This window comes from Pristiophorus japonicus, chromosome 2, assembly GCF_044704955.1.
Source record: "Pristiophorus japonicus isolate sPriJap1 chromosome 2, sPriJap1.hap1, whole genome shotgun sequence".
NCBI lineage: Eukaryota > Metazoa > Chordata > Chondrichthyes > Pristiophoridae > Pristiophorus > Pristiophorus japonicus.
In genome coordinates this window covers 217,738,761-217,765,781 of record NC_091978.1, presented here as the reverse complement: position 1 = coordinate 217,765,781, position 27,021 = coordinate 217,738,761, and positions in this window count along the sequence as shown.

Sequence of the window (27,021 nt, the reverse complement as noted above, 5' to 3'; positions counted from 1 at the left end):
AAACAAATTGCTTGTGTTGTATGATCCATGTAAGTGTTTGCTACTAGCATGTGATGCGTCATCATATGGCGTCAGGTGTATATTGCAACAAGCTAATGATTTTGGGAAATTGCAACCGGTTGCTTATGCATCCAAGAGTCTGTCTAAGGCTGAGAGAGCTTACAGCATGATTGAAAAAGAAGCGTTAGCATGTGTCTATGGGATAAAGAAAATGCATCAATATCTGTTTGGGCTAAAATTTGAATTGGAAACTGACCATAAGCCATTTATATCCCTGTTTTCCGAAAGTAAGGGGACAAATACTAAAGCATCAGCCCATATCCAGAGATGGGCGCTCACGTTGTCTGCATACAACTACACCATCCGCCACAGGCCAGGCACAGAAAACTATGCCGATGCTCTCAGTAGGCTGCCATTGCCCACCACGGAGGTGGAAATGGTGCAGCCCGCAGATTTAGTCATGTTTCTGGAAGCATTTGACAGTGAGCAATCACCTGTCACGGACTGGCAGATTAAAACCTGGATGAGCCAGGACCCCTTATTGTCTCTAGTCAAAAACTGTGTGCTTCACAGGAGCTGGTCCAGTGTCCCACTGGAAATGCAGGAAGAGATAAAGCCGTTCCAGTGGCGCAAAGATGAAATGTCTGTACAGGCAGACTGCCTTCTGTGGGGTAATTGGGCAGTGGTTCCCAAGAAGGGCAGAGACACCTTCATCAGTGACCTCCATAGTATCCACCCAGACATCGTAATGATGAAAGCGATAGCCAGATTCCAAGTGTGGTGGCCCAGTATTGATGCGGACTTAGAGTCCTGCTTGCACAGATGTAACATCTGTTCTCAGCTAAGCAATGCACCCAGGGAGAAGCCATTATGTTTATGGTCTTGGCCGTCCAATCCATGGTCTAGGGTCCTTGTTGACTATGCAAGCCCGTTCTTGGGTAAAATGTTCCTAATGGTTGTAGATGCGTACTCCAAATGGATTGAATGTGAGATAATTTCGGCAAGCACGTCCGCTGCCACCACTGAAATCCTGCGGGCCATGTTTGCCTCGCACGGCCTGCCCAATGTCCTGGTGAGCGACAACGGGCTATTTTTACCAGTGCTGAGTTCAAAGAATTCATGATGCGTAATGCAGTATATTGTGGATAAATGTGAGGTTATCCATTTTGGGGGCAAAAACACGAAGGCAGAATATTATCTGAATGGTGGCAGATTAGGAAAAGGGGAGGTGCAACGAGACCTGGGTGTCATGGTTCATCAGTCACTGAAAGTGGGCACGCAGGTACAGCAGGTGGTAAAGAAGGCAAATGGTATGTTGGCCTTCATAGCTAGGGAATTTGAATATAGAAGCAGGGAGGTCTTATTGCAGTTGTACAGGGCCTTAGTGAGGCCTCACCTGGAATATTGTGTTCAGTTTTGGTCTCCTAGTCTGAGGAAGGACGTTCTTGCTATTGAGGGAGTGCAGCGAAGGTTCACCAGACTGATTCCAGGGATGGCTGGGCTGTCATATGAGGAGAGACTGGATCAACTGGGCCTTTATACATTGGAGTTTAGAAGGATGAGAGGGGATCTGATAGAAACATATAAGATTCTGACGGGACTGGACAGGTTAGATGCGGGAAGAATGTTCTCAATGTTGGGGAAGTCCAGACCAGGGGACATAATCTTAGGATAAGGGGTAGGCCATTTAGGACTGAGATGAGGAGAAACTTCTTCACTCAGAGAGTTGTTGACCTGTGGAATTCCCTGCCGTAGAGAGTTGTTGATGCCAGTTCATTGGATATATTCAAGAGGAAGTTAGATATGGCCCTTATGGTTAAGGGGATCAAGGGATGTGGAGAGAAAGCAGGAAAGGGGTACTGAAGGAATGATCAGCCATGATCTTATTGAATGGCGGTGCAGGCTCGAAGGGCCGAATGGCCTACACCTGCACCTTTTTTCTATGTTTCTATGTTTCTATATAACGGGATCAAGCATGTTACATCTGCTCCGTTCAAACCAGCATCCAATTGTCAGGCAGAGAGAGCAGTGCAAACCATCAAGCACTGCTTTGACCCCTCAACACACATACCAGTGGAACCGACATCGCGGTTGACCACGAAGCTTAACCCATCATCCACAGCAGCCCTGCAGGACTCACCACACCAGGCAGCCCAGTAAGGCTACCTGCACAGCAGCCCAGCGAGGGCCCAACTGACGACTCACCAATACCAGCAATGGCCCCGAGACGATAAACCAGTTCAAGAAGGGCCCCAGATCGACTCACCTGGCAAATAGTTACACTGTTGACTTTGGGGAGTGGGGGGGGGAGTGTTGTTATATATGTAAACTTGTATATACCCTGTACAGCCACCAGAGGGCTCATCCACTGGAGTCCCAAGGGAACCCATAATCCCTTGGGAGCACAGGTATTTAAGAAGGTCTCAAAGGTTGGAGAGGCACTCTGGAGACCTGCAATAAAAGACTAAGGTCACACTTTACTTTGAGCTCACAGTGTTCAGTCTGACTCTTCATACATCATCATAGGCAGTCCCTCGGAATCAAGGAAGACTTGCTTCCACTCCCAGAGTGAATTCTTTGATGGCTGAATAATCCGATAAGAGAGCCACAGACCCTGTTACAAGTGGGACAGATATTCGTCGAGGGAAGGGGTCGCTGGTGCTGGTTTGTCATGCGGTCCTTCCGCTGCCTGCATTTGGCCTCTTCATGCTCTTTGCATTGAGACTCGAAGAGCTCAACGCCCTCCCGGATGTCCTTCCTCCACCTCGGGCGGTCTTCGGCCAGGGTCTCCCAGGTGTCAGTGATGATGTTGCACTTTACCAGAGAGGCTTTTTGGATGTCCTTATAACGTTTCCGCTGTCCTCCTTTGGATCATTTACCATGAAGGAGCTCCGCATAAAGCATTTGCTTAGGGAGTTTCGTAACTGGCATGCGAACTATGTGGCCTGCCCAGCGAAGCTGATCGAGTGTGGTCAGTGTTTCAATACTGGGGATGTTAGCCTGGTCGTGGACACTGATGTTGGTGCGCCTGTCCTCCCAGGGGATTTGCAGGATTTTGCGGAGACATCGTTGGTGATATATCTCCAGCGACTTGAGGTGCCTTGTATACATCATCCATGCCTCAGATCCATACAGGAGGGCGGGTATTACTACAGCCCTGTAGACCATGAGCTTAGTGGTAGATTTGAGGACCTGGTCTTCAAACACTCTTTTCCTCAGACGGCCGAAGGCTGCACTGGCGCACTGGAGACAATGTTGAATCTCCGCATCAATGTCTGCCTTTGTTGATAAGAAGCTCCTGAGATATGGGAAGTGGTCCATGTTGTCCAGGGCCGCGCCGTGTATATTGATGATTGGAGGGCAGTGCTGAGCGGCGGTGACAGGCTGATGGAGAACCTTTGTCTTATGGATGTTAAGCGTAAGGCCCATGCTTTCATATGTCTCAGTGAATACATTGACTATATCCTGGATTTCAGCCTCTGAATGTGCGCAGAACCAGGCGTCGTCCGCATACTGCAGCTCAATCACAGAGGTTGGCGTGATCTTCGACCTGGCCTGGAGGTGGCATAGGTTAAACTGCTTCCCACTGGTTCTGTAGATTAATTCCATTCCAGCGGGGAGCTTGTTGATTGTGAGGTGGAGCATTGTGGTGAGGAAGATTGAGAAGAGGGTTGGAGCGATAACGCAGCCCTCTTTGACCCCAGTCTGGACGTGGATTGGGTCTGTAATGGATCCGTTGGTAAGGATCACGGCCTGAATGCCATCGTGAAGGAGGCGAAGGATATTGACAAACTTTTGAGGGCATCTGAAACGGAGGAGGACACTCCATAAACCCTCACTGTTGACTGTGTCAAATGCCTTTGTAAGATCGAAAAAGGCCATGTATAAGGGCTGGCGCTGCTCCCTGCATTTTTCCTGTAACTGTCGCTCTGCAAAGATGATGTCTGTTGTGCCCCGTAGGGGATGAAATCGCACTGTAACTCTGGGAGGAGCTCCTCAGCCACAGGGAGAAGACGATTGAGGAGAACTCTCGCGACAACTTTCCCAGTGGCTGATAGCAGGGAGCTTCCCCTGCATTTGCCGCAGTCGGACTTGTCCCCCCTTTTAAAAAATAGTCACAATCACTGCATCTCTGAGATCTCCCGGCATGCTCTCCTCCCTCCAGATGAGAGAGATGGGGTCATGTATCCTTGCCAATAGCGCCTCTCCGCCATACTTTAGCGCCTCAGCAGGGATTCCATCCACACCCATAGCCTTGTTATTCTTGAGCTGTTTTATGGCTTTGCCTACCTCGTGCAGCGTTGGAGTTTCACTGAGGTGGTGGCGGGTTGCATGCTGCGGGATGGAGTCGAGAACACTCGAGTCAAAGGCAGAGTCTCGATTGAGGAGATCTTCGAAGTGCTCCTTCCATCGGGCCCTGACAGCCTCAGTGTCCTTGATGAGTGTTTCCCTGTTCTTGGCCAGGAGTGGGGTGGGGCCTTGGGAGTTTGGACCGTAGGTGGCCTTGACTGCAATGAAGAATCCTCGCATATCGTGGCTGACGACCAGTTGTTGTATCTCCTATGCTTTCTCCATCCACCAACTGTTATTTTGGTCCCAGATTTTTTTGATGGACCTCAGCCTTGAGCCGTCTGTAATGTTGTTTTGCAGCTCCCGAGTTGGGTTGTTGCTTGATGCTCAGAAATGCTTTGCACTTGCGATCTATTAGTTCTTCGATCTCCTGATCATTTTCATCAAACCAGTCCTGATGTTTTCTGGTTGAGTGACCAAGTGTCGCTTCACAGGCACTGGTGATAGAGGCCAGGAGGGCAGACCAAGTGCTATGGGGATTCAGCATCTCAGGGTCATCAAGGCATGCCAGATTGGCTGAGGTGCTGGCTATATAGGGCTCTCTTAGCTAGGTCTCTAAGTGCCCCGGCATTAACATTTTTGCAGCACTGCTTCTGCTGCCTCCTCTGCTTTGGGGCTATGTTGATGTCGATGATGGATCGGATTAGGCGGTGGTCCACCAGCAGTCGTCAGCTCCTGACATGGCGCAGGTGATGCGCACATCCTTGCGATCCCTGGCTCGGACGATGACATAGTCAAGCAGGTGCTAGCGTTTGGAGCGAGGGTGTTGCCACGATGCCTTGTATTTGTCCTTCTGGCGGAACAGGGTATTGGTGATGATGAGTTCATGTTCTAGACATTTTGTCAGGAGCAGAGTACCGCTGGATGTGGCTTTCCCTACTCCCTCTCTGCCAATTATGCCTCCCCAGAGGACTGTGTCTTTGCCGACCCTGGCGTTGAAGTCACCTAGGAGGATCAGTTTGTCGCCCGTGGGGATGCGGGACAGGGATGTTTCGAGGTTGGAATAAAAACCCTCTTTGTTCTCATCCATTGCATCAAGTGTTGGGGCATACACACTGATGACTGTGGTGCATTTGTTCTGGGATAGGGTGAGTTGAAGAGTCAAGAGGCTTTCGTTAACCCCGCAGAGGAGTCTTTAAGGCGGTCGACCAGCTCATTTTTGATGGCGATGCCGACTCCGTGAAGGCGGCGTTCTTCCTCTGGTTTCCCTTTCCAAAACAAGGTGTAACCTCCATCTTGTTCCTTGAGCTGGTCTTCCCGTACCCGCCGGGTCTCGCTTAGGGCGGCGACGTCGATGTCAAAGCATCTAAGTTCCGGGGCAACTTTGGCGGTGCGGCATTCCGGCCTGTCGCTGTTGGAGTTGTTTATAAGGGTCCTGACGTTCCAGGTCCCAAACTTCATGTTAACGGAGTGGAAGATGCCTGTGCATGAGTTCTTTTAACGTGGGGTAGCTGTTGCATTCCGGCCACCACATGGGCTTAGCTGAGCAAGGTCTTGGTCCAGTAGCAAGGGGATCCAAGACGACTGGAGACCAGGCTGTATGAGCCTAATTGCCTACGGCGAGATGTTGGCCGCAATCTCAGCGCCGAGTAGTGCCCTTGATGGTAGGTGGCCCGAGGCTTGGTTTGGGGACAGGCATTAGGAAGGTTAGTTGTCCACTGGATTTCGAGTGGGAGGTCAGCAAAGAGTGGGAAGGTGGAAGAGTCATAGCCGTGATGCTCACCAGTAGAAGAGGCCAGCTCACCACTGGGGAAGGAGAGGTCCAGCCATCAACGAGGAGAGGCCCGGTCACCACTGGAGGGATAAAGGCCCGCCGTTGGAGGGATGTAGGCCCGTCGGTGGAGGGGGGTTGATGTCCCGGTGGCTTGGTCGGAGGCTCATCTGCTCGCCGGGCGTCATCGTGAGTAACTCGGTTTCAAATGACTGAAAATGATGCTAATAAAACACACCAAACTATTTTCTAGTAAGATTGGGGTACAGTGTTCAATTCCTTAGTAAACATTTTTAAAAGAAAATCATTCTTGAAGGTTTCTTCATGTTGTTAAAAAGTTTCTCCAGAAGTTTTAAAATTTTTTCCTGAAGTTTTAAAAGTTCTCCCAATTTATTTAAAAGTTTCTCCAGAGGTTTTAAAAGTTTCTCCAAGTTGTTTAAAAGTTTCTTCCACAGTTTTAAAAGTTTTCCCAAGTTGATTAAAAGTTTCCCAAGTTGATTAAAAGTTATAAATGAAAGTTAATAGTAAGTTACTTCCTTTGGTATTATTCCATGGGTGCTGCCAGCCCTCTGCAGCTGTACAAAGCCCTGGTTAGACCACATTTGGGGTACTGTGGGGAAGTAGAGGCTCAGTCATCTCTGAAGGAGGGGGTAAGGCCAGCCACTGTAGTGGAAGAGGAAAAGGCCCAAACGCCGTCATGGAGGAGAAGCACAGCTGTTGCCGCGAGAGGGGATCCGGTCACCGCTGGGGAGTGGTCTGGACGCTGCCAGGGGGCTGAACGCTTGGACGCCGCTGGAGGAGAGACACAGCTGTTGCCTGGACACCGCCGGGGGCCCAAATGCCTGGATGCCACTGGAGGAAAGGCACAGCTGTTGCCTGGATGCCGTTGGGGGCCTGAACACCTGGTCGCTGCTGGAGGAGAGGCACAGCTTCTCAGGTTACCAGTATGATGTCGTACATTGTGTCCTTATTACTTCAAAGTACCGCTCCACTGTCTGGACAGGTCTGGTGGTGGTGCTGTACAATATGCTCCAACACGAGCATCAAGAATAGTCATCATCTGCTGCATCCCATATTAGTCCAGCTATTGCAGGAGGAGGAACCTCCACAGGAAATGGAGGAAGTAGATATTGATATGCAGGTGAATGATGCTTATCCAGTGCCGGGACCAAGAAATGACAGAAGTGCTTTCATCGGGCATATGTTCTTATGAAGCAAAAAATATATATTCTTGGAGACACCGACCTCACTACAATGTCGCAAGTTCTGTTTTACAATTTCTTGGAATTTCCCAGTAACAGATCCCACATCATCATTATCCTTTCCCACAAAATTTAGTATTGCCAAGAGATTAAAAGTTGTATAGTATCACCCAATTTTATAACATCAAAATGTGTCACATGTCACATTATCTTCACATGGTCTTCACTATAGTGCTTCCCCATGGTGTCACTATGTGCCTTACTATCTTTCACTAACTGCAAACTTCTTCTAGATGTCACTTTGAATGACTGAAGTGAAGGAGATTGCTGGCTGCTCTTTATCTATCTAAGCCTCTTGGAACCAAGGTGGCTGTTGGACTTTGACAAGCACTGTTGTGAGATGGATCAGCTGCAGGTTGCATTTCCAAATCGGATGCTGGGGCAATCTGGTCCTGCTGCTGTGACCCAGCATATTCAGGCATGTTGGAGACCTCACAGAGAGACTCACTGGACCTGGATGCATGGGAGAAATCTAGGTCCTTGAAATGATGTTGTCCAGGCCATTGGTTCTGCATGCAGTCTCTGATTGGTCAATGATCAGCTGGAAGACTGATAGAATGATCTCGATCAAAGGTGAGAATTTACTACCTCTGCTCTTTTCAATGCAGATGTCCAAGACTTCTTTAGCAGCAGCACAAGCTGCCATTTGAGATGCAGAAGTTTCAGTCAAGTGATCGTCCTCTGCAGGTTAAATTGCCATCCTCGCCAGAGATTGCTGCAGCAAAGAGAAGCCCTTCTTTGCATGCTGGAGATCGACGAGAGAGATGAAGTACATTTTGAGAGATATTTCAGAGTGAATGACCACTGCCCAATAAGCATCCTTTGTATGAAAGCAGGACCCATGACGTCTATGTTGTCAAAGCTCCTCAGAAAATGTTTAAGGGGCCGAAATTGAGTATCGCCATTTTTGAGGCGGTGTTGCTGGCTGAGAGGATTTTTTTAACGGTAGATACCAACGCATGTTGGATGCAACAAGAAACCATGGGGTCTCAGATATGGTGGCATGGGCTATGGCTGATGTTGCAGTATCCATTGAGGACCAGTTCAATGCTATTATAGGCCTGCAGACTGTAATGTCATCAGTGCATGGTGCCTCCATTGAGCTCTGTACTGTGCTGCAGTCGCAGTCAGTCTTAATGCAGAGGCAACTTGATGCAACGGACACGCTGACCGCTGCCATCCTGTCTGGCGCACCATCAGTTCAATGGGGACCTAACCTTGCCGAACCAGGGCAGCAATCTTTGCTCACCCAGATTGCTGCAGATGATGAGGCTCTGCCCCGGGGGTATAGCACTGTGTCAGGCCTGTTGGAACGTGATAGTATCTCTCAGGATGACATCATTCCACCGTTTCACCTGCTGCTTTCTGAAACCCATCCACCACAAAGTGCTGAGGTGAGGCAGTCCACAGCCAAGCCTTCCAAGGCCTGAGCTGGTCAGGGACTTCCTGTTAGTCCATCATGTGTGGCTGTGGCTCCAAGTTAGCAACCGACTACCAGCCTTGCTGCAGGCCCTGATACCCTTTGAGGAGAAGCAGTAGGCATGGGAGGGGGGAGAAGGGATGGAGTGGTAAAGCACTCTACAAGACATCCTTTGTCAGTGTGATGAAGGTAAACTATCCCTCCTCATCCTTCTGGACCTGTCTGCAGCCTTTGACACAGTTGACCACTCCATCCTCCTCTAATGACTCTCCACCAACGTCCAGCTGGGTGGGACTGCACTCACCTGGTTCCATTCTTATCTATCTAATCATAGCCAGAAAATCACCTGCAATGGCTTCACTTCCCACTCCCACATCGTTACCTCTGGTGTCCCCCAAGGATCTGTCCTTGGCCTCCTCTTATTTCTCATATATATGCTGCCATTGGAGGTATCATCCGAAAACACGGAGTCAGTTTCCACATGTACACTGACTACACCCAGCTCCACTGCTCCACCACATCTCTTGACCCCTGTTTGGTATCTAAATTTTCAGATTGCTTGAGTGACATCCAGTACTGGATGAGCAGAAATTTTTTCCAATTAAATAGTGGGAAGACCAAAGCCAATGGGGCTGAAATTGCGGTCGGAGGCTTCCCTCGGGCGGATGCCTCTGACCTAAAAAATTTCAACGCAAGTACCTGGTGGTCCCGGAGAAGCGTGAGATTCCATTGGGGAAGCCTTCTCTTCCAGGGCTTTAAAGCAAGCTCCCATCCTCCAGGTTCGAATGCAGAAGATGCAGTCACGTGTGACTGCTCAACCACTCAGGTAAAGTATTCTCAATTAATAACAATGGGAACTCCATATCTATGAGTTCTCATTGCTATTAATTGAGAAAAAAACAAACACAATAACACCAAATTAAAAATTAAAAACGCACCTCACATAATGAAAATTAATTGAAATTAAAGTTAATAAATACCTTAGAAGAAAAAAAACTCAGAGTTTTTAAAAAAGTTTTTTTAAATTATGGTTTAAAATAAATTTAACATAGTGGGCAGGGTTTTTAAGATTAAAATGTGTTTTTTAAATTTAATTGAATTATATTTTTCTATGTTTTTAAACCCTTATGCCTGTAAAAGTAGGCTATGCACCTGCTTTTATCAGGCGCAAGAATTTTGAGGACATTTGCTGGGCAAGATATGGGTAAATCCCACAATCTTGCTCTTGCAAATGTCCTCGCTCCCGATATGCGGATGATCTGTCAAGCTCCAGCTTGACAGATCGGAAAAGCTGGTTTTCAGCGCATGCGCATTGTTCGCTCAAAACCGGCTTTTGCAATGCCTTCCCGGGTCCGTGGACACTCAGTATGGACCTGGGGAGGCCAGAATTTCCAGGCCATTATCTTTGGTCCCCGCCACAAACTGCATTCCTGAACCACTGACTCCATCCCTAACATCAATCTGAGGGTGAACAAGACTGGACGCAACCTAGGTGCCATATTTGACCCTGAAAATAATGAATTGCACTTGTATGGCCCAGCAAACAATTGAATGATCGTCAACAGAGATGGCTAACTTGTTGGAATGTGAGCTCATGTAAATTGTTGCACTTGGTTGAACAAACAAATAATTGTTTGCTTGTCACCAGAGATGGCTACCTTGTTGGAAAATTAACTGATGTCAATAGTTGCACTTGAATGTCATTGATATTGTTTGAAGGGGCCTTCTGGGTATGATTATTTGTTAGGGATGAAGGCGTTGTCTTGTGTGTATTTTCAGCACACCGTGGTTTATGTGTAAAATGAACAAAGTTTAGATTTTTCACATTATTGTCCTGCGATTTATATACACGGAGGGTTGCAGGCTAGGGAGCGATGTGTTTAGTAGATGCCGAGGTGTACAGGCTGGCAATTTGGCACATCTTGAGTCATTCACTGGATTCAAGGGGTATGGCAAGAAAGCAGGAATGGGGTACTGAAGTTGCATGTTCAGCCATCAACTCATTGAATGGCGGTGCAGGCTCTAAGGGCCGAATGGCCTACTCCTACACCTATTTTCTATGTTTCTATGTAATGCGCGATGAGTCTCTGATGAGCAACCCTTCCAGCCACAGCAGTGTCAGGCTGCATCCGCTTTGGCTGAAGCTCCTCCTCTTCCTCCTCATCGTCAACATAGAAACATAGAAACATAGAAAATAGGTGCAGGAGTATGCCATTCGGCCCTTCGAGCCTGCCCACCATTCAATAAGATCATGGCTGATCATTCCCTCAGTACCCCTTTCCTGCTTTCTCTCCATACCCCTTGATCCCTTTAGCTGTAAGGGCCATATCTAACTCCCTCTTGAATATATCCAATGTCAGTCCAGCCATCCCGGGAATCAGTCTGATGAACCTTCGCTGCACTCCCTCAATAGCAAGAACGTCCTTCCTCAGGTGGGTCATCATCCTCCTGAGGTTGGTCATCCATTTCTGGTGGTAATTGCTGGCCCCACAAAATGGCCAGGTTGTGCTACATGCAACACACAATGGTGAAGATGGAGACTCTATCATGCGAGTACTGAAATGCCCTTCCAGAGCAGTGAAGGCAGTGGAAACGCTGCTTTAGGACCTCGATAGTTGGCTCTATAATGGTCATGTTCGTGATATGGCTGCTGTTATAGCACTGCTCGGCAGGGATGGTGGGATTGCAGAGGGGGCCATCAGCCAAGTAGCAACACCATAACCTTTGTTGCCGAGGAGCCAACCACAGGCTTCATGCGGTGGCTGGAAGTGTCGTGGCACACTGCTCTCCTGCAGGATGAAGGCATAATGGCAGCTGCCAGGATAGTGGGCATTGATAGCGAGGATCATCTGCCTGTGATCGCAGACCAGCTGAACATTGAGGTAGTGGTATCCCTTGTGATTCCGAAACAGCTCTCCAACTTGCAGCGGGGCCCTCAATGCCACATACGTACAATCAATGGCCCCCTGAACACTGGGGAAGCCCACTATCCTGACAAAGCCACGGGAGTGCTCATCCAGATCTTCCATGGACATGCTGAACTTGATGTAGTCCATTTGTTTGCTGTAGGGAATGGCAAATTCAGCCATGTACTGCAAACTGTGAGATGTTGCATATATTGCCTACAGGAGACTGGAAGGAGCAGCGAGCATAGAAGTTGAGGGCAACAGTCATTTTCACTGCCACAGACAGCGAGGTCCTGGTGCCGATGTCAGCTGCCAGGTATGTCTGCAGGAGGTGGCAGAGCTCTGTCACCACCTCCTTGCGGAAAATCAGTCTACTTAGGCACTGCTCCTTGGACATCTCAAGGTTAGAGTAATGCTGACGGTAAACCCTTCGACTGTACGGCCTCCTGTCCCGCAGTCTGGGTTCTCTCCTCTGGCAAGCTTCCACATTTGCCATAGGCCGTCTCTGCAGCCGGCGCCTTTCAAGCCTTCGCCACAGGACGACGTGGTGTGTGATCACTGCCCCCATAACTTTGCAGAGATAACAGCTGTTATATATGTAAACCTGTAAATACCTTGTGTAGCCACTAGAGGGCTCATCCGCTGGAGTCCCAAGGGATCCCACAATCCCTTGGGAGCACCTGTACGTAAGGGTGCCTCACAGGCTGGAGAGGCACTCTGGAGACCTGCAATAAAAGACTAAGGTCACACTGTACTTTGAGCTCACAGTGTCTAGTCAGACTCTTTAATCATACATAACAACTGGCGACGAGATACAGATGATGAACCCAACGATGCAAAGAACAGTGGGCATCCTGGAGACATTTTCGGCGGGAGAAAATTGGGAAACCTTCGTGGATCAACTCGAGCAATACTTCGTGGCCAATGAGCAGGAAGGTGAAGCGAACGCTGCCAAATGAAGGGCAATTCTCACCATCTGCGGGGCACCAACGTATGGCCTCATGAAAAATCTGCTTGCTCCAGCAAAACCCACAGAGAAATCATACGATGATTTGTGCACACTGGTCCAGAAGCACCTGAACCCGAAGGAAAGCGTTCTGATGGCGAGGTACCGGTTCTACACCTACAAAAGGTCTGAAGGCCAGGAAGTGGCGAGCTATGTCACTGAGCTAAGACGCCTTGCAGGACATTGCGAATTTGAAGGACATTTGGAGCACATGCTCAGGGATTTCTTCGTACTTGGCATTGGCCATGAAGTGATACTTCGCAATCGTTTGACTGTAGAGACCCTAACATTGAGTAAAGCCATAGTGATATCGCAGGCGTTTATTGCCACCAACGACAATACTAAGCAAATCTCTCAGCTCACGAGTGCTGCCACAAGTACTGTGAAGAAAGTGATGTTGTTTTCAAATCGCAACGTACAGGGCCAGCCCCACATGCCTGCAGCTACACGTCCGCAGATGTCTCAGAGTCCACCATCAAGGCCATTAATACCTTGTTGGCGCTGCGGGGGTAATCATCGTTTCCATTCATGCTGCTTCAAAGTATACATTTGCAAGGGCTGTGGAACAATGGGACACGGTCAATGTATGTGCAGGCGAGCTGCAAGCCCTGCTAATCCTGCAAACCACCATGTTGCAAAGGAAAACAGATCCACGGCAGATCACGATGAACCAGAGCCTCAGAACAAGGATTCAGAGGTATATGGGGTGCACATATTTACCACAAAGTGTCCCCCGATAATGCTGAAGGTTGAATTAAATGGACTCCTGGTGTCAATGGAGCTGGACACAGCTGCGAGCCAGTCCATTATGAGCCAAAAGACTTTTGATAAATTGTGGTGTAGCAAGGCCTCAAGGCCAGTCCTAACTCCCATTCACACGAAACTAAGAACTTACACAAAGGAACTGATTCCCGTAATCGGCAGTGCTACTGGAAAGGTCTCCTACGATGGAGCGGTGCACAAGCTCCCACTCTGAGTGGTACCGGGCGATGGTCCCACGCTGCTCGGCAGGAGCTGGCTGGGAAAGATACGCTGGAACTGGGACGATGTCTGAGCGCTCTCGTCCGTTGATGACTCTTCGTGTACCCAGGTCTTAAACAAGTTCCCCTCGTTGTTCGAATCAGGCATTGGGAAGTTCCAAGGAGCAAATTTGATTTGGAGAATCCATTTGATTCCGGGGGCGCGGCTCATCCATCACAAGTCGACAGCGGTACCGTACATGATGAGAGAAAGGGTGGAGATTGAGCTGGACAGACTGCAACGAGAGGGCATCATTTCGCCGATCGAATTCAACGAGTGGACCAATCCGATTGTCCCAGTCCTCAAGGGAGACGGCACCGTCAGAATCTGTGGTGATTACAAAGTAACAATCAATCGTTTCTCCCTGCAGGATCAATACCCACTGCCAAAGGCAGACCTTTTGCGACGCTGGCGGAAGGAAAGACATTCACGAAGCTGGACTTGACCTCGGCCTACATGATGCAGGAGCTGGAGAAATCATCGAAGGGCCTCACCTGCTTCAATACGCATAAAGGTATCTTCATTTACAACAGATGCCCGTTTGGGATTAGTTCAGCCGCGGCGATATTCCAGAGAAACATGGAAAGCTTACTGATGTCGGTCCCACGCACGGTGGTTTTCCAGGACGATATCTTGGTTACTGGTCGGGACACAGTCGAGCATCTGCAGAACCTGGAGGAGGTTCTTAGTCGACTCAACCGCGTGGGGCTCAGGTTAAAATGCTCGAAGTGCGTTTTCCTGGCGCCTGAAGTGGAGTTCCTGGGGAGAAGAATTGCGGCGGACGGCATCAGGCCCACCAATTCAAAGATGGAGGAAATCGAGAAAGCACCACGGCCACAGAACGTGATGGAGCTGCGGTTGTTTCTAGGACTTCTGAACTACTTTGGTAACTTCTTACCGGGTCTCAGCGCACTATTAGAACTACTGCACACCTTACTGTGTAAAGGAGACGAATGGGTATGGGATCAAAACCAAGAAAATGCCTTTGTAAAAGCTAGAAAATTGTTATGCTCAAGTATATTGCTTGTATTGTATGATCCATGTAAGCGTTTGGTACTAGCATGTGATGCGTCGTTTTACGGGGTCGGGTGTGTATTGCAACAAGCTAATAAATCTGGGAAATTGCAACTGGTTGCTTATGCATCCAGAAGTCTGTCTAAGGCTGAGAGATCCTACAGCATGATTGAAAAAGAAGCGTTAGCGTGTGTTTATGGGGTAAAGAAAATGCATCAATATCTGTTTGGGCTCTAATTTGAATTGGAAACTGACCATAAGCCACTGATATCCATTTTTTCCGAAAGGAAGGGGATAAATACGAATGCATCGGCCTGCATGCAGAGATGGGCTCTCACGTTGTCCACATACAACAACGCCATCCGCCACAGGCCAGGCACAGAAAACTGTGCCGATGCTCTCAGTAGGCGGCCATTGCCCACCACGGGGGTGGAAATAGCACAGCCTGCAGATTTAGTCATGGGCATGGAAGCATTTGAGAGTGAGCAATCACCCGTCACAGCCCGACAGATTAGAACCTGGATGAGTCAGGACCCCTTAGTGTCTCTAGTAAAAAATTGTGTGCTTCACATGAGCTGATCCAGTGTCCCATTGGAAATGCAGGAAGAGATAAAGCTGTAACAGTGGCGCAAAGATGAAATGTCTATATAGGCAGACTGCCTTCTGTGGGGTAACTGGGTAGTGTTCCCCAAGAAGGGCAGGGACACCTTCATCAGTGATTTCTACAGTACTCATCCAGGCATTGTAATGATGAAAGCGATAGCCAGATCCCATGTGTGGTGGCCCGGTATCGATGCAGACGTTGAGCCCTGCAAGCACAAATGCAACACATGCTCGCCGTTAAGCAATGCACACAGAGAGGCACCACTAAGTTTATGGTCTTGGACCTCCAAATCATGGTCCAGGGTCCATGTCGACTATGCAGGCCCGTTTTTGGGTAAAATGTTTCTAGTGGTTGTAGATGCATACTCCAAATGGATTGAATGTGAGATAATGTCGGCAAGCACGTCTGCTGCCACCACTGAAAACCTGCGGGCCATGTTTGCCACGCACGGCCTACCTGATGACCTTGTGAGCGACAACGGGTCATGTTTCACCAGTGCCGAGTTCAAAGAGTTCATGACTAGTAATGGGATCAAACATGTTACATCTGCCCCATTCAAACCAGCATCCAATGGTCAGGCAGAGAGAGCAATGTAAACCATCAAGCAGGGCTTGAAGAGGGTAACTGAAGGCTCACTGCAGACTCGCCTATCCTGAGTCCTGCTTAGCTACTGCACGAGACCCCACTTGCTCACTGGGATTCCATCTGCTGAACTGCTCATGAAAAGGGCGCGTATGACAAGGCTCTCGTTAGTTCACCCTGCTCTACATGAATAGGTAGAGAGCAGGCGGCTTCAACAAATTACATATCATGATTGCGTAAATGTGTCACGCGAAATTGAAATCAATGATCCTGCATTTGTGTTGAACTTTGGACAAGGTCCCAGGTGGCTTCCCAGCAATGTTGTGGACAAAGAGGGGAGTAGGGTGTTTCGGGTCAAACTTTCAAATGGACTCATTCACCGGAAACACTTGGACCAAATCAAACTCAGATTCACGGACTATCCTGAGCAACTCACATTGGACCCTACCTTCTTTGACCCCCCAACATACACACCAGTGGCAACCGACACCACGGTTGACCATGAAGCAGAACCCATCACCCGCAGCAGCCCAGCAGGACTCACCACACCAGGCAGCCCAGCAAGACCAGCTGCACAGCAGCCCAACAAAGGCCCAACAAACGATTCACCAAAACCAGCATTTGTACCGAGATGATCAACCAGGGAAAGAAAGGCCCCAGATCGACTCACCTTGTAAATAGTTACACTATTGACATTGGCGGGGGAGTGTTGTTATATATGTAAACCTGTAAATACCTTGTGTAGCCACCAGAGGGCTCATCCCCTGGAGTCCCAAGGAATCCCCCAATCCCTTGGGAGCACCTATACTTAAGGAGGCCTCCTAGGCTGGAGAGGCACTCTGGAGACCTGCAATAAAAGACTAAGGTCACACTTTACTTTGAGCTCAAAGTATCTAGCTAGACTCTTTATTCGTACATAACAACATCGATATGCTAGTTCCAAATGTATCCGATCTTGAACCCAACAATGTCTCCGAGATGCTCATACTGAAGCTTAGGAGTCAGTAGAAACATAGAAACATAGAAAATAGGTGCAGGAGTAGGCCATTCGGCCCTTCGAGCCTGCACCACCATTCGATAAGATCATGGGTGATCATTCCTTCAGTACCCCTTTCCTGCTTTCTCTCCATACCCCTTGATCCCCTTAGCCATAAGGGCCATATCTAACTCCCTCTTGAATATATCCAATGAACTGGCATCAACAACTCTCAGCGGCAAGAAATTCCACAGGTTAACAACTCTCTGAGTGAAGAAGTTTCACCTCATCTCAGTCCTAAATGGCCTACCCCTTATCCTAAGACTGTGTTCCCTGGTTCTGACCGCTCGATCTTCTCCCAGCACGACCCCCAAGTGATCCCTCCCTACCTCCTCTGTGCAGCCTAGTGCCCCAGTCATATCCTCCCACAGCCAACCAGCCTCTCAATCTGGCTTCCTGCATATCGGAAACAGAGGCTTCCCATTCAATTCAGGCCCAGTTGTTAAAGCCGGCAGAGCCTACGGGAAACTCGTTCTCCCAGGTTTCCCAACCGCCTTGGACCTCCCCACCCATACCCCACCCACCACCCCACCCGTCCCCAATCCATCTTCCTCATTAAAATTCAGCCCCAAGAGGCCAACTTGTGTTTATTTGCCATTCCCTGTCAATGTCTCTCTTTCATTTGCATATGAATCACCTTTACCTGCAACACAAATACAGCAGCAACAACTGGTATTTATATAGCGCCTTTAGCATAGTAAAACATCCAAGGCACTTCACAGGAGTATTATAAGACAACAACAAAAAAATTGGCACCGAGCCACAAACAGGTGAAATTAGGGCAGATGACCAAAAGTTGGTGAAGACACCGTAAAAGTTCAGGCGCAGTTCAGCAGCCATGCCCTGGCCAGTCAAGCAGTGCTGACCTTGTTCTTCCCTACTCAGCCGGAACCCTCCTTGCTCTACCTTTTCACTCTTGTTATGTGTTCGCACCACTTCAGCTGCATCTTTCAGCTTCGGTGGTTGTCACCTAATCCCATTGTTCACACAGCCACTCTGTGCAGCCTTGCAGATTCAAATATAGATCTGCACACTTCCACACAGTAGGAGCTATTCAACTATCGAAGGCACATGTGGCACACGATGAGCTGCTCACTCACTCACATCTTTTGTTTGTTATTGCAGTCGAAACTGGTGCACAACAGGCGCAAACAGGCGCACCGGAAGAGGGGAGCCTAACTTTCAGGATCTCACAGAGGTGGAGGAGCGAGTGTCCACCCTTATGGACACGCCAGTTGGTGCAGTAGCGGTCGGCGAAGTCGAGTCCCCTTGGGACCATGACGGTATGTTAATACCCTTTGCGTTTTCTGTGAGACCCTTTACCCTTGACACCACATGCCTTACCCCCTTGATATATCAATGTCCAATGCCATGTCCTTCTTCCCTTCCTGCCCCCCTCCCCTGCTGCTAACCACAGTCTGTTGCTTTGTGCTGACAGATGATGAACCAGAAGCGCAGCAGCCTGCCCATGGCTCCCATGTCTGCCACTCCGCCTTTGCACCTGCCATGGTCTACACCCGAGCCATCCCATACTGCTGCTACTGATGGTGAGGTGGTACAGTCTGCAGCCAGGCCTTCCAGGTCCAGAACTGGTCCAGGGCGTCCTCCTAGGCTGGCTGTAATGTCTGTGTTACAGATACAGCAGCCCTCAAGCAGCCTTGCTGCAGGCCATGCAGCCCCAATAAGGAGGAGCAGTAGGCGTGAAAAGGGGGTTAAAGAAAGGGGTGGAAAAGTGTTGAGTGTGTCTCAATAAAGGCTTCAGCCACAATGGACAGGTGTCCTCATCCTGTTAAAATCATTATAAATATATTGTTGCTGTTGTTTGATGCCTGCTATTGGAATATGGGCCTAATATGGAATATGGAAGCTGGTGTGGAATTACACGCAGGGGCGTTTGTACACATATTGCTGAAGTTGATTGTTGTTATGCTATTTCAAAGGGCATTTGTTACATTTGTTATTCGTTCCTGGTGAGGGGTTGTAAGTGTGATGTTTGAGCTGAGACTTCTTGGCCAAAACCGTGCCAGCAACCCATTTTGGACCATGACCATAATTCAGGACAAACACAGGGTCATGAACAGCAATGTCACATGACACGGCTGCGCAATCGTGGTACCATTGCTGCCGTTGCCTTCTGGTTTCGACATGATCATTGACATCCGGGTGTACAAGGTTTTGAGGCCTCTCTTCATTAACAGCTCGGCAGGAGGGACCTCGGTGAGTGAGTGGGGTCTCATCCGGTAACTGAGAAGAATGCGGGACAAGCGAGTGTGTAGGGAGCCGTGAGTCACGCATTTTAGGCTCTGCTTAATGGTTTGGACAGCCCGCTCCGCTTGACCGTCAGACGCGGGTTTGAAAGTGGCAGACCTGACACATTTGATGCCATTACAGGTCATAAACTCGTGGAACTCCGAACTGGTGCCACATGGTCCGTTGTCGCTGACAAGGACGTCGGGCAGGCCATGGGTGGCGAACATGGCCTGGAGGCTTTCAATAGTGGCTGTGGACATGCTGGATGACATGATTATGCATTCAATCCATTTGGAGTAAGCGTCCACTACCACTAAAAACATTTTTCCGAGAAAGGTGCCGGCAAAGTCTATGTGGATCCCTGACCACGGGTTGGATGTCCATGACCACAGACTCAGCGGAGCATCCACAGGTGCGTTACTCAGTTGCATGCAAGTGTTGCACTGATGCATGCATGACTCCAAGTCCGAGTCAATGCCGGGCAACCAAATGTGAGATCTGGCAATGGCCTTCATCATGACAATGCATGGGTGGGTACTGTGTAAATCTCGCACAAAAGTTACCCTGCCTTTTTTTGGCATAACAATTCGATTACGCCATAACAGACAATCAGACTGAATCGACAATTCATCTTTGAGGCGGCTATAAGGCTTAATTTCATCCTGCATTTCCATGGGAATGGCAGACCAATTTCCATTTAGGACACACCTTTTTACGCTTGACACTACAGGATCCTGGCTGGTCCAGGTCCTAATTAGGCGAGCCGTGACGGGTGACCCCTCACTCTCGAAGGCATCCATGACCAGCAGCAAGTCTGCGGGCTGCAGCATTCCCACCCTGGTTGTGGGCAATGGTCGCCGGCTAAGCGCATCAGCACAGTTTTCAGTGCCTGGTCTGTGGCGGATGACATAACCATAAGCAGATAATGTCAGTGTCCATCTTTGGATGTGGGACGAGGCATTGGTGTTTATACCTTTGCTCTCAGAAAACAATGAAATGAACAGCTTGTGGTCTGTTTCAAGCTTAAACCAAAGCCCAAACAGGTATTGGTGCATTTTCCTAACCCCATATATGCATGCTAAACCCTCTTTCTCAACCATACTATAGGCTCTTTCAGCCTTCGACAGACTTCTGGATGCATATGCAACTGGTTGGAGTTTGCCTGATACATTGGCTTGTTGGAGCACACAACTGACCCTATATGATGTGGCGTCGCAGGCCAGCACTAACCGCTTACATGGGTCATAGTGTACCAGTAATTTATTGGAACATAGCAGGTTCCTGACCTTCTCAAAGGCTCTGTCTTGAGATTTGCCCCAAACCCAGTCGTTATCCTTTCTCACCAACATGTGCAAGGGCTCTAGCAATGTGCTTAAACTAGGTAGAAAGTTACCGAAATAGTTGAGAAGACCCAGGAACAAACGCAGCTCCGTCACACTCTGGGGTCTGGGTGCATTCCTGATGGCCTCTGTCCTCGAGTCTATAGGTCTGATGCCATCTGCTGCAATCTTTCTCCCCAGGAATTCAACTTCTGGTGCCATGAAAACGCACTTGGAGCATTTTAGTCTGAGTCCCACTCTGTCCGGACGACGTAGAACCTCTTCCAGGTTGTGCAGGTGTTCGGTGGCATCGCAACTGGTGATCAGTATGTCATCTTGGAACATGACGGTACTTGGGACGGACTTCAGCAAACTCTCTGTGTTTCTCTGAAATATGGCTGCCGCCGAGCGAATTCTGAAAGGGCATCTGTGGTATATAAACAGTCCTTTGCGCGTGTTGATGCACATTAGTTTTTTTGAAGATTCGACCAGCTCCTATGTCATGTAAGCGGAGGTCAGGTCCAATTTGGTGAACGACTTCCCCTCTGCTAGCGTTGCAAACAGATCGTCAGCCTTGGGTAACAGATACTGATCCTGTATCAAGACTCGGTTGATCGTTACCTTGTAGTTGCTGCAGATCCTGACCGTGCCATCACTTTGCAACACCGGGACAATTGGACTGGTCCATTCGCTGAACTCGACTGATAATATGATTCCTTCCCATTGAAGTCTGTCCAGTTCGATCTCGACCTTCTCCCTCATCATGTACGGAACCGCCCGAGCCGAGCCTTGTGATAGACGAGTCTTGCATCCGGGCCTAGGTGGATCACCTATGAAGTTGCCGATGCCTGGTTCGAACAACGAGGGAAACTTGCTCAGCACTTGAGCACATGAAGCATCATCCATTGACATCGTTCCAATTCCATTTAATTTTCTCAAGCCAACTCCAGCCGAACAGCATTGGGCCAGTGCCTGGAAAGATCCACAATGATAAATCATGCACAGCTCCATCGTATGATACCTTTACTGCCATGCTGTCAATGACTGGTATGAGCTCTTTGGTGCAGGTACGCAGCTTCGCATTGATTGGGCTCAGTTTAGGTCTTTTTGCCTTAGTGTCCCACAGCTTTTTGAAAGCCCTCTGGCTCATTATTGACTGACTTGCACCCGTGTCTAATTCCATGGATACTGGAACCCCATTTAATTTAACTTCCAACATTATCAGAGGAATTTTGGTAAAAGTGTAAAGTCCTGTCCCCTCAGTACAAATTCACACGAGGCATGTAGTGAAGTCAAGGTCACTCTGGACCTGCACCTTTATTTCACAGCTCTGGAATGCTGCCCTTATATACCTGTCTCTTGCAAGTGCACCCCTGGTGGTAAGGTATGCTGGTGGTTACAGGTCATATCTTATTACAGTCATGTATAGCATGTTAGGATACAGTTATATATAATAATGTAAGATACATGACAAAAAGAATGTACCCCATGCACTTCTTCGTCCTGTACCTCGGGTTGAGTTGCCTGTGCCGCTTGATCCACGATGGATCGATCACCCTCAGCCACGTGTGTGTCACAGCACGCTTGCTTGGCTGTGGACACATTTGCTGAAGGTGCCCCATTGTTGCACAGCCTTTGCACACATATTGCTTGAATCGGCATTGATGGGCTCAATGATAGCCTCCGCAACGCCAACAAGTCGAGATTTGATTCATCCTGATGGCGGACTTTGAGCAGTTACAGGTCGTACAAATGCAGATGAGTAAGCCCTGCCATGTGCAGCTCTGCCTGCCGATGATATTATATTATGTACAGTACGTGCCGGTGAGTTTCGATACTGGGAAGATATCTGTTTCGAGTTTTCATCCGTGGACATACATGCCTGGGCGATCGTGATGGCCCTGCTCAGGTCAAGAGATTCAGCAGCCAGCAGCTTTCGAAGGATGACCTCATGGCCAATGCCAAGCACGAAAAGGTCCCGCAGCATTTCCTCCATCACAGCTCCGAAGTTGCACGGCCCAGCGAGACGTCTCAGGTCGGCTACAAATTCCGCCACGTCCTGGCTCTCGGAGCGATTATGCGTATAGAAATGAAACCTCGCCACGATGATGTTTTCCTTCGGTTTAAAGTGGTTCCAAACCAGTGTACACATTTATCGTAAGTCTTATCCGTTGGTTGAATCAGTGAGAGTAGATTCTTGATAAGGCCATAAAGTTTTGACCCACAAACGGTGAGGAGAACTGCCCTGCGCTTAATTGCATTATCGGTTCCTTCCAATCCGTTGGCTACTAAGTACTAGTCAAGGCGATCAGTGAAATCCTCCCAGTCTTCCCCTTCCACGAATCTCTCCAAAATTCCAACAGACATGGTTGCGTGAAAGTTCGTATTTTTAAATCGTTACCAATTGTAAAGTATCGAATAACTCCACGATGCTAAGTACGGTGAGCTAGTTCAGGCATGACCTTACTCCAGTTTATTTACTCTCAAAGTGAGGATTCAGCAAGGCTGCCAACATTATATTGCACGAGTCTGCCAGTGACCATTAGGACTCCGACAGTTAAGCCCTCCGGTGGCAGGTAAAACCCAGTTAACACAAATAACATCCTGCATCCATCAGCCTCCTCCATTCAAGTGAAGCGATGCATTATGAGCCACTGACATGTGGCTCTTGCACCGGCAACATTGCCATGGTGCCTCCTCCGTGCCTGCTGCTGCTCCTCCTCCTAACGTGGCTAGCCATTTGGGTCCTCAGCAGGCTCCTCTTCCTCTTGCTCCTCCTCCTGTTATGGGGCTGCATTCCTCTCTGGCTACAGGTGCGGTGCCAGAGGACTGGAAGATTGCTAATGCTGTACCTTTGTTTACAAAGGGAGAAAGGGATAGACCGAGTAATTACAGGCCAGTCAACCTAACCTCAGTGGTGGGAAAATTATTTTTAAAAATCCTGAGGGACAGGATAAATCTACATTTAGAAAGGCACGGATTAATCAGGGACAGTCAGGATGGATTTGATAAGGGAAGTTCCTGGCTGATTAACTTGATTTAATTTTTCAAGGAGGTAACCAGGAGGGTCAACGAGGACAGTGCGTATGATGTAGTGTATAAGGATTTTAGCAAAGCTTTTGATAAGGTTCCACATGGCAGACTGGTCACGAAAGTAAAAGCCAATGAGATCTAAGGCAAAGTGGCAAGTTGGATCCAAAATTGGCTCAGAGGCATGAAACAAAGTGTAATGGTTGATGGGTGTTTTTGTGACTGGAAGGCTGTATCCAATGGGGTTCCGCAGTACCGGGTCCCTTGCTTTTTGTGGTATATAATCAATGAATTGTACTTGAATGTTGGGGGTATGATTAAGAAGTTTTCAGATGACACTAAAATTGGCTGTGTGGTTGATAATGAAGAAGAAAGCCGTGGACTGCAGGAAGGTATCAGTGTACTGGTCAGGTGGGCAGAACAGTGGCAAATGGAATTCAATCCAGAGTAGCGTGAGGTAATACACTTGGGGAGGTCTAACAAGGCAATGGAATACACATTAAATGGTACGACACTGAAAAGTGTAGAGAAACAAAGGGACCTTGGAGTGCAGGTCCATAGATCTCTGAAGATAGCAGGCCATATAGAGAAGGTAGTTAAGAAGGCATATGGAATACTTGCCTTTATTAGTCGAGGTATGGAATACAAGTGCAAGGATGTTATGCTTGAACTGGATAAAATACTGGTTAGGCTGCAGCTGGGGTACTGTGCAGTTCTAGTCACCACATTACAGGAAAGATGTGATTGCACTGGAAAGTGTGCAGAGGAGATTTACAAGAATGTTGTCTGGACTGGAGAATTTTGGTTATGAGGAAAGATTGGAGGTGCTGGGTCTGTTTCCTTTGTAACAAAGGAGGCTGAGGGGAGATCTGATTGAGGTGTATAAAAATATGAGGGGCCTGGATAGAGTGGATAGGAGGATCTGTTTCCCTTAGCGGAAGGGTCAACAACCAGGGGAATAGATTTAAAGTAATTGCGGGGAGGTTTGGAGGAGCTACAAGGGAACTTTTCTTCACCCAGAGGGTGGTGGGGATCTAGAACTCACTGCCTGAAAGGGTGGTAGAGGCAGAAACCCTCACCACATTTAAAAAATACTTGGATGTGCACTTGAGTGCCGTAACCTACAGGATATGGACCAAGAGCTGGAAAGTGGGATTAGGATGGATAGCTCTTAGTCTGCTTTACCAGCGTAAAAGTTTAAAAAAACATAATAATAAAATTTTATCGATCATTTATACATTAAAGCCACGTTAAAGAATGTAAATTATTTTTCAAAAAATTACATTTTTGTTTTTAATAGATTTAATTAAATGCCATTTTAATTAATTTTAAATATGTAATGTTTTTTTTTATTTATTTGATGTCCAGATATATATTTTTGGTGCTCCCCATTCATAGTTATCGGCTTTCCATACATATGGAATCCCCACAAGCATGAATACGGATTCCCTTCTTTCATTGGTTGAGCCAGCCCACGTAATCCCAGGGGCGCTTGTGAATCACATGCACCCCTAAGATACATGGGCCTCTACGCAGACCTATGCGTAGAAGCCCAGGAGTACAAATCTCCGTGGATACTGAGGCAGAAGGTAAGTGCGTAGATTGGAAACTGAGAATAGATTCACAAGGGAAAAGCAAAGCTGAAATTAGAAAGCAGAAAAGTAGAAAGTGAATTTGGAAGACAGAGGAAACAAGGGCTAGAAAATAGACAACAAGGGAGATTGGCAGTGTTAAATGGTATATACTTCAATGCAAGGATTCTAGGGAACAAGGCAAATGAGCTAAGAGCACAGATAGACACTTGGGAGTATGATATTATAGTTATTACTGAGACATGGCTAAAAGAAGCGCAGGCATGGCAGCGCAACATTGCTGGTTACACGGTTTTCAGATGGGATAGCAAGGGGGGTGAAAAAGGATGGGGGTCGCATTATTGATTAAATAAACAATTATAGCTGTGAGGAGAGATGATATGTTAGAAGGATCATCAAATGAGGCCATTTGGTTTGAATTGAAGAACAAAGTGGACTGGAAACAGCTATTTGAAGTTAAATCAGTGCCAGAGCAGTGGGAAGCATTCAAGGGGGCGATCCTGAGGGTTCAGAGCAAGTATGTTCCCTTAAAGAAAAAGGGTGGGATTGGCAAATCTAGAGCTGCCTGGATGTCAAGGGACATACAGGGTAGGATAAAGAAAAAAAGGGAGGCTTCTGACAGATACCCAGGGCTCAATACTGCAGAAACTCTAGAGGAGTATAGAAAGTGCAGGATTGCAATTAAAAAGGAAGTTAGGAAAGCAAAGCGAGAGCATGAAAACATTTTGGCAAGTAAAATCAAAGAAAACCCAAAGGTGTTTTATAAATACATTAACAGCAAGAGGATAACTAAAGAAAGAGTGGGCCTATTAGAGACCATAAATGAAATGTGTGTGTGGAGGCGAAGATGTGGACATGGTTCTTAATGAATACTTCGCATCTGTTTTCACAATTAAGAGGGGCGATACATACATTACAATCAGGGAGGAGGAGTGAGAAGTATTAGATGAAATAAACAGAGGAAGTATTAAGGGGCTTCGCAGCTTTAAAAGTGGATAAATCCCCAGGCCCGGATGAAATGTATCCCAGGCTATTCAGAGAAGCAAAAGAGGAAATAGCAGAGGCTCTGACTACCATTTTCCAATCCTCTCTGGCTGCAGGTGCGGTGCTAGAGGACTGGAATACTGCTAATGTTGTACCTTTGTTTACTAAAGGAGAAATGGATGGACCAAGTAATTACAGGCCAGTCAGCCGAACCTCAGTGGTGGGAAAATTATTGGAAAAAATTCTGAGGGACAGGATAAAGCTTCATTTAGAAAGACACGGATTAATCAAGGACAGTCAACATGGATTTGTTAAGGTAATGTCGTGTCTGACTAATTTGATGAAAATTTTTGCGGAGGTAACAAGGAGGGTCGATGAGGGTAGTGCCTTTGATGTAGTGTATATGAATTTTAGCAAGGCTTTTGATAAGGTCCCACATGGCAGACTGGTCACAAAAGTAATAGCCCATGGGATCCATGGCAAAGTGGCAAGTTATGTCCAAAATTGGCTCAGAGGCAGGAAGCAAAGGGTCATGGTTGATGGGTGTTTTTGTGACTGGAAGGCTGTTTCCAGTGGGGTTGTGCAGGGCTCAATACTAGTTCCCTTGCTTTTCGTGGTATATATCAATAATTTAAACTTGAATGTAGGGGGTTTGATTAAAACGTTTGCATATGATACTAAAATCTGCTGTGTGGTTGATAATGAAGAAGAAAGCTGTAGACTGCAGGAAGATATCAATGAACTGATCAGGTAGGTAAACTAGTGGCAAATGGAATTAAATCCAGAGAAGTGTGAGGTAATGCATTTGAGGAGGGCTAACAAGGCAAAGGAATACACATTAAATGGTAGGACACTGCAAAGTGTAAAGGACCTTGGAGTGCAGGTGCACAGATCCCTGAAGGTATCAGGTCAGGTAAATAACATGTTTAAGAAGG